The sequence below is a fragment of the Macrobrachium rosenbergii genome, unplaced genomic scaffold, assembly GCF_040412425.1.
Source record: "Macrobrachium rosenbergii isolate ZJJX-2024 unplaced genomic scaffold, ASM4041242v1 282, whole genome shotgun sequence".
NCBI classification, from domain to species: domain Eukaryota; kingdom Metazoa; phylum Arthropoda; class Malacostraca; order Decapoda; family Palaemonidae; genus Macrobrachium; species Macrobrachium rosenbergii.
In genome coordinates this window covers 927060-941692 of record NW_027100730.1, presented here as the reverse complement: position 1 = coordinate 941692, position 14633 = coordinate 927060, and the positions used below count along the sequence as shown (strand labels likewise).

The following is a 14633-nucleotide window of genomic DNA, read 5'->3' as shown; positions in this document are numbered from 1 at the left end:
CCCTGAACACCTGAATTAGCCCTGGTCACCTACCAGCCCGAAACTACATCCCCATAGCTTTTACCCACTAAGTGGGTAATTAACTGTCAAATGAGTTACCTGAGGTACCGTTGGCAACACTGCTGCAAGTCCCGGCCGAGTGAGGCCGAGATTCCCAATTGCTTTATGTTCGCCATGATGTATGGGTGTGTCCACATCAGGTGAACTTTAGTCATTCAGCCCGACCTTTGACTTAAGAATTTGGACATTAGATCACGATTTGGATGTTTTCAACGCATTTCCTCCTGGGCGGATACTTTATTGATGAGATTTAAAATATCCCGATTTTGACTTTGGGATCGTTACTTTGGACTTTTCGTTTGGATAAGTCAAACAGAAGGCGTCGCCGTCTGCTAAGCGTCGATGCTTCCACTTTGTTTACCTCTTCGTGACAAACCTTCTTCTGCTAAATTGCCAAACACTCATTGGCCTACACGTCCTACAAGCGTAGGATAAGTACCCTCCAAACACGATTGACATTCTGTTTGTATTTATGTAGGAAGATACAGTGTAGTATCAAGTCAGACCGTGAGTCTTGGTGGTAGATCAGATGGAAGAATTATTAAAAGTTAGAGGACAAGTTACTAGCTGAGTATATCTAGTCTATTTTCTAGCTTTATGACTAAATTAGCAAACTAGAGATAAGGATGGCAGTAATAATTATTTGTGGTACTAATCGTTCTTTAAGCTGCCTGCTGTTCCACAACCAGCCCTAACAGGTGCCGGGGTCATGGGGAGCCATAGGCCACCGAAGGTAGGAACTGCCGGCCCACCCGGCACGGAGCAGGCAGTGTTGGCAGCAGATTTCCCCCTTCCCTCTAAAAGTGAAAGTTCTAAGGTGGATTTAGAATTAGGAATCACTCAGAAGGGTAAGAATTCTAATTTAGTTAGTATTCAGAAAAAGTAGTTGAACGTGGTCTTCTTTGGGTTCAGGTTTGATTGGGGTCGCTAATGTTCAGGTCTCTCATTTAGAGCATTAAAATGGTTTATTTCACTGCTTTATGCAACAAAGGTTTCCAGATCTGTGGAGGGTCCATTCCAGTTTGGTTTCCTGATGTATCTGGTTCTAAATTTTGTTTTCCTTGAACTACTCTCCTTCGAAGGTTCCTTTTCCTTTGGGGTTTAAAATTTCTTTCATCTTGCGATGGTGGTAATTCTGGCGATCAAGTTTTTCCAGTATTCATGATCATGTCTTAAAAAAAAAAAAATTCTGATTTGATAATGTTTATCAAGATTATCAAGGGCGGGGGGAACAGAACCAGTCTATTTTCTTTGAAATCTATGCCCTCTTTGGCTGCTATGGAATTTTTCCGTTTCCCATTTCTTCTAAGCCTTCTTCACAGCCTCAATCTTCTTTTCAGTGCTCTTCTAGACCTTTGTTTTGCACTCATCCTGTTTTAACTCAGCAGAGCAAGGCTTTCTTCTTCAACCACCAACCTGTGAAACTTCCAGCCCCAGTTACAAGGAAAAATTACTTTTTTACAGATAAATCGTCTTTATCACCTTTTTGCGAATCACAACATCGTTTTTCGCGGGCATCCAGTGCAATTTGCTTCTCAGGTGTTTGGGCGTCAGCAACTTCTTATTTCATTCTTTACGGGTTCCTAACCGTAATGTATCCTCCGTGATTCTTGCAGATGCTACAGCAGTCAGCGGTTACGCCTGCGTCAGCGTTCAGTGTCAGCACCGACAGTTTCCGCCCAGCCTTTCCATTCTCTCAGGGTAGTTGGTAATTTGCTTCTTTGTACCTTCAGTTCGGTGCCTTGCTTCCTTCGTATTCCTTTGAGTTCGATCCGGTTGGGACCTTCTCCATCATCCAATGTCGGCGTCGGGCGCTCCGGTGGTTACTCCGAGTGTGGCTTCTTCCTTCTTCCCTCCTTTGGCTTCTTCTTTCTCAACTTTCCGGCAGGTTTTCTCTGTCCCTCCGTCTAGGGATCCATGTTGGTTTGGGGTTGATTCCGAGTCTCCAGCTCCGGATCCCCATTCTCATGCGGTTTTGATACATCCGGATTTGAGTGGTTCGGGTGTTGCGGCCTCTTCGGTCTCAGGAGTGGGTGTGGTCCGCCCAGGTGTTGTGTCATCCCCGTTGGGTGGTACGGGGTTTGCGCAACCTACTTTGGTGCCTCCAGTATGTTCGCGATTGATACGTCAGGTGTCCGTCTCACGCACCCCAAGTTGTAGCAAGTTCTGGGTTTTTGAGTTCGGCGTTGAATTACGGCTCTCTTTCCTGTTCGGCTCAGTCGGACCAGTCCGACATTCCTCCGGCCGGTGGACCAATTCAAACAAGCATTGTTTATTTGAAGAAAGAGGATCGATTGCAGATATCAGTTTCTCTTTAAACCAATGAGAATAGTATAGCGGATGGTGGGCTTCATCCTCACTTATCCTCAATCCAAGGTTCCAGAGGAGCCTACACTGCTGAATGAAACGATGTTGAGTTTGCCTGTGGCAGCCAGAACCGGTGGTTACTCCCAGCATCAAAATCCCTCTGGTTGCTTTGGCCGTGTCCGGCAGGCAAGGGAGCAGGCGTGGGTTAGTGGCTGATGGGTCAATGGCAGGATTCAGCCTTGCCGTATTCAAGGGGTTTTTAACAAGGTAGCGGTTAACCTTCTGCAGGTCTCAGGGTTCCTCTCAACATATCTGTTGAGTCCTCTCTCTCTCAGGTTCCTTCATGATGTTTGGTGTTCAGTTTCATCTAGGGAGGCTTGTATCTTGGAGGACACACTTTGCATACGTTTGAATTTTATACGCCTGCCATGGATGTGTCCAGGTTGATAGGGTTTTCTCAAACAAGATGGATACACTCCCTCCGGTCTGGTACTGCCTGACACCTCATCACTTCGGCGTCAGTAGGGCTGGCATACCAGGTTAACATGTCACCTGACTGTACAATGTCCTTTGGCAGGAGAGGATGGACTACTTTTAAAGCTTCCGCCTCACTATCCGGACATTCGAAGAGGGTTCTCTTGAAACGCATGCGGCTCTGCAGCAGTCTTTAGGGGAGAGGATTTGTCTCTCCATGGTCAATTCTTGTAGCCATCATCAGCGTGGCGTCACAGCAATATGATTGAGTGTGGCTGCTCTGGGTTCAGGGATGTGGCCAGTATAATGAACTTGTTGTTTCTAACTCATGTCTCCAGTGTCGGCAATTATGCATCGTTGAGGGTACAAGATGTTGAAGTACAGGGTTCCTGTCTAACAGGGAACAGCCAGTACCCACTTGAAGAAGCCTCTTAGGGAGAATGTCCTCCACACTCTCTCACTCTCTCTCTCTAATTCAGGGTCTTGTGTCTCCATGCTTTCTCTTTAGGTATGTCTCCCAGAGATAAACTGGGACTTCCATGTAAAGTACTGGGTATAATCCTGATGATTTGTATCGATCATCTGTGATAGTCAGAAAAAGCGCATCTTACATTCAGAAGGTCTATAGTCCCCCCTCTTCCTGACGTTCATCTGTACTCCAGATGCCTCATATCAGGTTGGAGCTGACAGAAGACCCAGGCTTGGGCCTCTGGAGAGATCAGGAGCGAGAGGTCATGACAGCCGAAGACCTCAGGGCAGAAGCCCTCAGGCTACATTTTCCAGTCCTAGTGTGTACAACACAGTAGTGGGGTCCTGCTTTGTGACATCACCTTTGCGTGTCGTATCTGAGAATTGGGGTGAGATCATTAGAACTTAGAGGTGTATGCTTTCCCGCCATTCGGTCTCATTCATCAGGTAATCAGGAATTGCGGTGAGTGTCAAGACGTCTATGACTCTGACCCTTGCTGGCTAAGCCTCGGTTCAGGAATTCTCAGTGCTCCTTCACAGAGTTAAGTGTTCCTCCTCATCACGAAGATCTTTTAGACAACCACATTTTCACCATTATCATTCAAACTCTTCGCGTGATGAACCAGTTGTGGGCGCTGCCGGCGAACAGCTAGAGCAGTCCAGGTATTCTAAACTATGTCCACAGTGTTTCTTTCCAGCAGAAGTCAACCATAGCGCGCGAGTCAGCAAACATGAGGAGTCACGTATTGTAAATGGAAAGGTCATTCCATCTTTAGGCCTGCCATGGCAAATAGCTGGTTTTCCCTTATTCCTTCGGAAAGTCAAGATTCTTCCATTTTCAGCTATTGGTGGTTACCGCTCAGCACTTAGCGGTACATTTTTCCATCTTCCCGAAAATTTCTAGTAGTAAGATCTTCTTTGATTTATTACATTCCCTCGGGTTCCCTCGCGAGATTTGTGAGTTCATCTTCAAGATAACTGGTTAGGTGTTTTTCTTTCTTTCGGCTTTAGCTGCAGGTAAGATTAAGTGACCAGGAGATTTCCTAGGCTGGTTTCTAGGCAGGAAATGATAGTATTTCTCTTCTTCCGGAAATAAAACTCTGCTTCATTCATTTAAGGTTCTTTATCTGCAGAGTGTTCGGTTCGGCATCCCAACGGGATGTCTTTATGTCCGATCACGAATATTTTATCAAAGGTTGAAACTCTGTCTGCTTCTGTACACTTCTTGTCTCACGAAGATGCTTTCCCGTCCGCTATCAAGGATGCGATTAGGTACTTTCGGGGAAAGGGTTCCTGGTTCCTGGTTCATAAGCGCTCACTACACAAACACAGTTGCTGGCACACTTCATGATTCTCGTGTGGTGCGAGGTTCATGCCCTTAGACAGTTTAATTTGACGCGACATTTATATTTAGCATTTTAACAGTTTTTTTTCATTGCAGTATTGGGTATGTCACTTCATCTTCCTTTCTAGGAATGGTTCAGAGTCTTCTATTCTGGAGAGTTTACGTGCGAGTCCATCTGTTTTTTCTTCCTTTACTTAAGAGACGTTCAATTCACCCCACCGTGTATAGCGGCGAATTCTCCTATCTAGGGTGCGTTCAATTAGCTGAGGTGGTATTCTCTTGGTGCAAAAGACTCGTAGGTTATTCACTTAGTCCATCTATGGCGAAGTCTATTATCTGAGGTCGCGCTCATTTTAGCTAAGGTAGTATTCGCGTACGGTGGTTATTAGGTTAACCAGATAGAGGAATTCATTCTAAGCTTTAGAATCTTAAGCAACAGTGATAGTATAATCCCACATGAACTTAAGTTATTACATCTCTTAAGTATCCTAGTGCTGATAGTTCCCTACGAGAGTTCAAGGGTGCTCTCGTAGGCTAGCTTAAATTGTTTTGTCGCTGGGATACTTCTGCACTCGTCATCTTTGCTGCAACCTGTGGCGGAGGGTCCTTCGGCTCACCATTGCCTCATTCCCTCCTTAATGGGTAGGCTCTGAATAGCACTTGGGAGATCATCTGTTCCCTCCCTTTTTACATGAAAGTTATTCTCTTAGTCCGTATTGTAACCGCTAACCCTTCTATAGATGAGTGCGTTCATTTTTAGTTAAGTGTACTCTCTTGTGCGGGAGGTTCTTGGGCGACCGCCCGGAAGTCTCTGCCGTCAGGTTCACGACTTTCTACCTCAGAGACATTCAGTTTTCTTTGAAGAAGAGTTACTCGCTTGGTCCCTTTGTGACAACCAACTCGATCTTATAATTACGTAGTACTGTTAAGGGTGGGGGGAACTCTAGGTAATGAATGTAGTCTGAGGAAATTTGGAATTTTGGTTCTCTGTTAGTCAGGGTTCTAGTGAATTAAGTTTGACGTTAATTACTGTGAGAAGATAGGCAGATCCAGTGGACAGGTTTGGTTTTCTTCAACCTCTTCTGTCACCCAGACATTGGCGGCAGGGTGGCGAGAACTCAAAAGATCCTGCACACTCAACTACTCCTCCCCGCGCAGAAACCAATAGCCACATAGGAGGTTCTTCGTGCCCTCCATACATGAAATGCTGATTAGCCACGCTGGGAGGTTCGCCGTACCCACCTCCATACGCAGGAAATTGCTTTTGATTAGCACATGGGAGGTTAAGTTCGTTCCTCACTAATCATGGGAAGGCTGTGATTAGCCATGGTAGTTGATTTTTATTTTACTCTCTATCCGCGGGAAGTTTTGAATACCAACGAGAGGTAGCACGACTCAGACCCTCGCCACGAGAGTGCTGATTAGCCACATGGGAGTTCGCCATTGCCCCTCCATTTGTGAGTGCTTTGATTAGCCACATGGGAGGTTTGTCGTTCTCACTGTCATGAGAAGCCGTGATTAAGCACATAGCAGGTTGGTTTTTATTTTGTCTATCCCATGAGGAGGTTTGAATACCACATGAGAATGGCTCGACTCAGACAGTACCTAGACATGGGACTAAGCGTCAGGGGAGTACTCTCTCTACAAACATTCTCACTGCCAAGTGGGATACCAGGTGAGGATATATTCATTTATACAGAGTAGGCGAATAATGAGTTACCTGCTTTCCTGTTGGCAGGTCGGGCTGAATTAGATTGATCCCACCTCCACTAAATGTTGTTAATTGGGCTAATTCAGGTGTTCAGGGGGTGTATTGCAATATGAAGTTTTCATAATAAAACTAATATTGTAATACTTACCTGAACACCTGAATGATTCCCACTCTCCTCCCCACTTCAATTTGAATAGTGGACAACGCAACTGGGGATCTCGGCCTCACTCGGCCGGGACTTGCAGCAGTGTTGCCAACGGTACTTCAGGTAACTCATTTGCCAAGATTTTCCTGTAGTGTTGCCAACGGTACTTCAGGTAACTCATTTGCCAAGATTTTCCTGTAAGCGTTGGTAACGCTGACAGTTAATTACCCACTTAGTGGGTAAAAGCTATGGGGATGCAGTTCAGGCTGGTAGGTGACCAGGGCTAATTCATGTGTTCAGGTAAGTATTACAATATTAGTTTCAATATGAAAACTTCATGTCTCTTCTAAAACACAAAAGAGAAGGGGAATGGCAACTATACTCACATTCCTTAAGTATAGTTACCAAAGAGATAGAACAGGAAAAGCTGCATTTGCAAAAGTAGCTGAGTTAAATCATTTTCAACACAACACTGGATAACAGGGATATGGAAAAGTGGAAGACATTCTTGCGTCTCTGGTAGCGATACACTGCAAAGCATGAGCATGTACGTTTTTATAGAAAAGTAACTTTTACTCTAACTAGTTCACAAAAACAGACAACCAATTTTCCAAGAATATGAACAGGAGCAATCATGACCAAACCACCTATGTTATGAATGAAAGACGGTAACAAACATGTCAAATAAACCATCGGGCAACACAAAACGACACTGTGGACCAACATAAACACTGTAGACATATGTGAGAAAGAGGGATTCTTCCCTTCCAGTGGGGGACCGAATACAGAATTTAGGCCAGTGGCCAAGCTCTGGGACCTATGAGTGACAGCACTGAAATGGAAATTGGCAGTAAAAATGTTTGAAAGGTGTAACAGGGTGAAAACCCTGCAAATTGTACTATGAATCAACTGAGCGGCAGAAAGTACGATGGAAAAGAATATGAACCGAGGTACAGTTAAAGGAATGAAAGGAGTCACAGCTAGGAGTCAAAGGGATGCTGCAAAGAACCTTAGGTAATGCCTACAGTGCACCATGTGAGGTGCACTGATGGCACTAACCTCCTACGGGGCCAATTTTTAAAACTGAAAAACTTGGCAACAGTTAACCTGTCATTCAGACACCTAAATGAACGGACTTGATTATACAAACACAGCACTGATTTGCCAACACTGTATGAAAGGACATTAGCCTTTGATTCATACATCTCAATGAACATAGTACGTGGTGCAAACATGTATGTAATTTAAGCCTTCAGTGCAAAGACATCAATGAACTGATTTCTGTTTATAATACAATCATCTCAATGAGCCTACATTACAAAACACCATGATTTATATCGACATCTACAGTAGATGAATAGATGAATAGTTGAATATCAATGGTCAATTCACCAGTGTTTATTGACTGATATTATAATGAAGAATCAAGATTTCTCAATATCAGAAAAATTTCATCACTGTCCTCCTCCCTCGAGATAAACCTGTTGGAGAAAGCAACAAGGCAATACCCAACACTTTCCAGTACTGTATTCCAATGGGACAAAGACAAAAACCTCCAGAGATACTGATGTTCTACAATTGAATGGCTTCACTATAACAAAACAAGCCTCTACATATAACAAGCACAGACATACTCCTTCAAACTTCGTCAACAAATAGCATAAGGGAAAACAGAACTGTGAGAGAGGATATGAACCTCTCACCCTAACACCTACAGGACAGGCCAAGACTGGCTGTGTCTACTGAGGCTATGCAGATGCTGCTTGCAAATGGACGCTGAAGAATCAGTCACGCAATCATATCTCTGCATCAAGCCATCATGAAAGCACGCCAATAACCATGGGCAAAGTGGGTCAGCCCAAAATACACAGACTAGAGTTATCAAGAACTTCAAGCAGGAAGAGTACTATAAAAAATCTTGATAACTTTACGCTGTCATACAAACATCCCATTCCTTAGCAGACAGGGTCAGACTACTCCGTTTCTATTAGTTCAGGTAAATTTGGTCTTCCAAGGTTTTTATGACAGCAAGTGTTCAAAAACATCAGATGCCAGAGCAGTTATCAGGGTTATAATACTGTAACCAAGTGTTACATAATGAAAAAACATCAAATGCAGTACCGACAATTAAGAGCATGTGAAAAAACAAACAAACAATTAAGGAACTCAGTAACATCACCACTTCTCTGACAAAGGCAAAAAGACATGACACTTGGATAAGTAATCCTAAGGAACCAAGAAATCTGAAGACTCAAAAAATAAGTGTGTACATCCATCATCATTAAGGCTCAGGAAACAATTCTTGAATATAATGGTACTTTAACGCCAAATTTGAGACAGTTTAGCCTTAGAAAGACAAGAATGAGGTATACCTAGCTTATCATTTCTCCCCTCACTGTGAAACCCTTATAAAATCGTTGACTTTCCTTCAGACTGTGAGTGACACAGTTATATGGTTACACAAAGAGCAACTGTGGAGTCTACAAATAAAAAAAGTACAAAACCGAAAAAAAACGTGGCTACTAGTCACCTTCCTTTGTTATACTGGATAAGGTTTCATTTAGAGTAAATTTCATTCTTTTTCAGCTGAAAAATAAACTCATCATAAAGGAGCGTGTCCCTCAAAAGCAAGCCAATCGTTCATTCCTTTAGTGAATAGGAAGTTATTACTGAACTGGGACAATTATTTCATGACCTGCAGTAGTGCTCTCTCTATCTAGTTAACAAGAGCAGTACTGTACAGCACTACTCTCCCAAACTGTCTCTTCAGTACTGGATACAAAAGAGTAATAGTTCATCTTCCATTTACAGGCAAGAAGCCCAGAAGTCTTGAGAACCTAATTCTCTTTTACTGTACCGTACTCAAACACACACACAAACAAAAACGTTATCTGCTACACAATATTTTCAAAATAAGCAGTTCTATACATCACTACATTATTTACCAAGTTTATGATATACTCTTCCTGATTTATAGTGGTTTGTGTTCTAGAAGCCCCAGCTGGCACTGAAAAAACCCTAGTTGGCACTGCTAAAAGTTAAATACCTAAATTCATGCACTGTCTGCGCACGTACGCACTCCCATCACCAGACTTATTAGGAACGTAGTTCTGTCAGAAAACCTTGTATTGCGTACTTATTGTGGAGGAATTTACAGAAGACAGCTATAAAGATGAACCCTAACATTGTTAAAGAATCAAAGGATGATAATGTTAATACCGAAACAAAGACAGTGACCAGAAAGTAAGCAAAGGAAGAAGCACAATCAGGAACACTATGGGAAGGTTGCAGGGCAAGTGTAGGACGAACTTCATACCTTGTCTTCTCCTCAGGTTAATCCCTGGTTGGAGTCGCTCTTGCTGACGAACCTTTTCCAGCAGCTTGCTTCATACTATTCTGACAGACGTCCTTCCTGTCTCTTGAGTATCCTCACTGTTCCCCAAGGGTTGGGGCTGATCAACTACGTGCTTCATCATCAAAGAGTCCTGTGTCCAGTCAAGGGAAGTACAAAGGTGGACACCACCTACACCAGTAATGGTGCTGCATGCTACAGTTACATTAGAGGGTCTAGAATCCTCTAATATGTACCACCGCCAGGTTTCCACATGCAGAAACCACCAACCAGGAGACCCAAAATGATACTCAAGAATCCCAGAAAATATTTAAATAGCAAGATGCCCCAGAACAGTCTTAATGATTGATTAGTAAATTATAAAATTCATTTCGTGCCTCCCTGGGGACCACCATTACTAACAGGGAAAATGCAGTCAGTTTTTTAAAGTTAAAGTCTGTCAGTCTTATTTGCAGTTCGACTGCACCATATCTGCAAACACTCCACCTGCAAAAGCAAAAGAAAAAAATAAACTATGAACATGTACACAACTGAAAACTCAGTTAAAATACCCAATAGTGCTGTTACATAGGCCCACTCTAGTACATATCTAGAAAAATTCACCTTGGAGCAAACTCGCTTCTTGCACGTCACCTAGTTTACAAAATGAAATAACAAACAACTGAAAACTTCACCCACTGGAACTACATGGTATTAAAACATTAAACCTAACACTACCACTCATGATAAGACTGGTGCTTGAATGTCAGTACCGTCCAATATTTGGCAATGAGGTCAAACTGAGAAAGTTCATAATCACTTGCACACCCAAAAAACATCAACTGCAGCCTGACGCTCTTTCGTTCTCAACTTGCACTGGGGAGGAGGGAAGGAGAGAGAAACAATGTTAACAGTTAACCTTTCAATTTCAAGCAAGCTCTTTTGGGATGAGGTTGGAAGCCATGAACTCGACTACAACAACACTCTTTGACCCTAAAACTTTCCCAGTTGATATTACTACCTCATTATTGTGGAGGATTTCTCACTGTCTGTAGAGCAATTTCCTCGGGAAAACCTTCATCTGCCCATCCAATATTCTCTTGCCTGGACATACCTCACCCCGTGGTCTTGATCTTGTATGGGGTCACATGCTTCAACAATCCCTGTAAAAAAGAAACATGTTAATACTGATAACATCATATAATGATGGCCTTTCTAATATCTAGATATGTTTCTGTCACAACTTCCCAGCGTTTTACTCAACTATCTCCCGCTCAAGTCTAGGCTACATGAACCTACAGAATTTTTTTTACAATAATTCAAACTTACATTAATAGTAGTAATCCAGTTCAGTGGGTCCCAAAAAAGACCTTTTGAAAGTGCTTGTCATTCCCAGTTCCAAGGGTGGGGCTCTTCTCAAACTGTTGACAGTATCTGGCTCCAGTATGTTCGTGGAATGGAAACTGACCGCCCCTCCACACACAGAGGGAGCTAGGTCATGCATGGCATCCAATGGAAGAGCTGAAACGAAAAATACATTGTATTTGACCGAATGCAGAATATTACATTATATTATACTTTAAATTCCATATTATAAAAGCAAAATGTGTATCAGGATTCACACTAGCAGATGGCAAGTGAAAATTTGATATGCAGCAAGAATTACACCGACGGAAAATAGACCTAGCCTGGCCTAACCTGGTTACAGGGCATGAAAAGCTATTTAAGCACTACACACAGTGGTCAAGTACCCTAAAAAATTACACATGGGCCTAAAAGTCTTGAAGGAAAGAAATAGTAAGGAAAAATGACTAGTAAAACCTGTATGTAGACTGGCGTTAGGCTACACCATTCCCAAGTGCGCAACACAGAAAAACAAGTGCAATAAGTCACTACAAGGGAGACATGAGCTACAGCCTGTAGGAATAATGGGGAAAAATAAATTTAAGAATTTGGGCAAGCACACAGCTTGTCTGAACGACCCCCCTACACAGAAATAGCCCGTGGCAATTTGTTGTTAGGCATAGGTACGGCTCACAAAACATGCACGCACGATTAGGCTATACCTTTGACAACTTTACACCTGGGCCAACAGGCTATTTAAAATCACAATTGGTAGATCTAAGTAGTAGCTCTGCAGCGGCAATTTCCTTCTAACTTGACTTTTTCTACAGTTTTTTGGTTGCTAATTATGGATTCATCTTCAATTTTTGTCGCACAAATGTAATGAACCTGTAATTAACCCCTGAAGTCCATCCAACAAGGGGTTTCCATACGTTATCTTCACAAGACAGAGCGCGGGTATATACATCTGTTTGGAACAGTTCATATCCTGTCCGGCAAGTGAAATAACTTGTTAACGTATGGGTAACCCCCCCTTCCCCTCGGCCCAGTACCAAACACGGTGAAGGGACATTCCATCCCCCGATGCCAGTACTAAACACAGCAAAATGCATTTAACTTCCTCCTGTTGGCAAATGGCTCCCTCTCGCTTTTCCCCTCCAGAGGGCGCCTCCCCAACGTAAACACGTCCGCTCCATTTCTGTGTCCTCCCCCACCCAAAACCCCGAATTCCCACAGTCCCCCTTTACTGTTGAGTAGAGTTAGGGGCAAATAACAGTTGGCTGACAACAAACAAACAAACTTGTAAGAGGTGCAAAAGAAACGAGCAGGTAAAAGTTACTGCTGGTTTATTACAGATTCAGGCATTTTATATAGCGGCCGACTGGCGCCGAACCGCGGAAGACAATGACATTGAGCTGTGACCTCCTGAGGTCAAAAACAATTAACAATAATATTCGGTGAACAAGTACAATTTACAACACAAAAACGTACAGAGCTTCAATATGGATACAGTCTTGATGCCTGCGAATAAAGAAACATACGATACGTGATTTATGACAGTTGGACAAATACATATAAAGTTGAAATGGTAGAAAATGCGTGACTTGGCACATCAGGCGTGACGAATTGAGTGTGAAGAAAGCGGGAAGTCACCAAAGAAAATTTGCTCAGTGGAGACTTAATTAATGACGCCTTCGAAGCACTCCGCTGACGTCGATGTGGTGACTTTACAAATACTCCCCCCAACAATCTTCACAAGACAGAGCACAGGTATATATGTCTGTTTGGAACGGTTCACATCCCATCCAGCAAGTGCAATAATTTGTTAACGTATGGGTACCGGCCTCACTGGGCCAGTACTAAACACGGCTAAGGGGCATCCATTTGGCCGACAACAAACAAATGCACCGCCAGTATCAGAAGCCCTAAAAGTGTAGAAAAAACCAGTTTCCAAGGTAAAAACAGGTGCGGAGCTGATACTTAGAATTACCCAAATCGCTAATAGCCTGACAATTCTTTGAAGGTTTTGAGGCATTATGCCTAGCCTGAAAGTACAAATGTAGCAGAGTGCTCAAGATGACACTCGGCTCACTCAACGACAAGGATTACTCGAACATGTGCATTGGCCTCGGGCCTACTTCCAACTCGGGAACTGAAGACACAGCCTAGCCTAGGATACTTCGATAATATAACTTGACCCAACTCACCCTAGGGCATTGTGACCTGACCTGACCAAACCTGGGGGTGATTGTGCCCAGATTGTACACAGCCTAGCCAAACCTAAGGGGGTGATTGTTTTATGTTATTTTGCCCAGAGTCATATTTTGTCGGCCAGCTGTAAATATACCGTAATTGACCTTTGAAGACTACACGACTTAAGTTAACGGGGGTAGGTCTAACACAGCCGACAGCCTAGAATACTTCAACAATACAAAATAATCTACGTTAGGTTGGTATTTTTAGGGGTTTACAATTCACCCTGGGGGGCGGAATGCCGGCTTAGACCTACCCCACGTTAGGTAATACAACCAATGACCTGACGACCAACCAGGTGGTGCCTGCTCACCCCATGGACAGCCGGCTTAGAATTACCGAATACTTCAACAATACAACATAATCTGACCCAATTCACCCTGGGGCATTGCGACCTGACCTGACCCAACCAGGTGGTGCCTGTGACCAGACTGTAGCCTGCTGGAATCCTAACCTAGCCTACCATAGGGTACCATGCCCTGCCCCTGCCATTAGGTCATAGCCTAGGCTACCTTGCCCATGTTAAAATGCCAGAGGATAACATTAGGTTAATCGGAAACTAATTAGAATCTCACAAATACAGGGAAACAAATCCCTCGCTTGGATAATAATGGCGTCCTGGTGTTGCATGGAGACAATTCCCATTTGCTTCGTCGCTCTTTTCTTACACTTACGAGACGCAATTATTTAAGTTTCTCCTTCATAAAGGACGGTACTTGTGCTTTTCTTGCTTATGGCGATGGAATTGCGTGAATGCACTACACGGTGCGAAAATCCGAAAAGGAAACGCGTCACACAGCACTGACTCCGTCGTCCTTTGCACCAGAACCACACAAAGAACTCTATTGGTAATTAACACTAAAACCCGACGATCTGTTTGGAACTGTTCCCTACTTATATAATTTCGTGTTTCCGAAAATACGCAGTAAAATTATGTCAAGAAGCATTAAATATTTTATATGTATACTTGTTGGTAAGGTACATTTGTGATAACGAGTTCAAAATATCGAGATACATAGATATATATTTACTTTTTTGATATTTTGTTTGATTTTTTTTAGAGAACGAACAAGCGCTTATCGTAGAAAATGGGTAGTTTTAGTAGGATCCTGAAGTAAATTTCTCATCTTGAACTATCCAAAATTGGCAAGTCATACAGACATTGTAGGACAATTTGTCGCTCAACGTCGCTCAC

General features: G+C 43.1%; 1 long non-coding RNA gene across 1 annotated transcript; it reads right to left on the bottom strand.

Annotated features, from left to right (window-relative positions):
- Window positions 1-7519: 7519 nt before the first annotated feature.
- Window positions 7520-14231, bottom strand: LOC136838224 (uncharacterized). The gene is made up of 4 exons (XR_010852912.1): window positions 14113-14231; window positions 11171-11362; window positions 10863-11004; window positions 7520-10348 (listed from the first exon to the last, which is right to left on the bottom strand). It is a non-coding gene; the product is annotated as an uncharacterized lncRNA (long non-coding RNA).
- Between the last annotated feature and the right edge of the window lie 402 nt (window positions 14232-14633).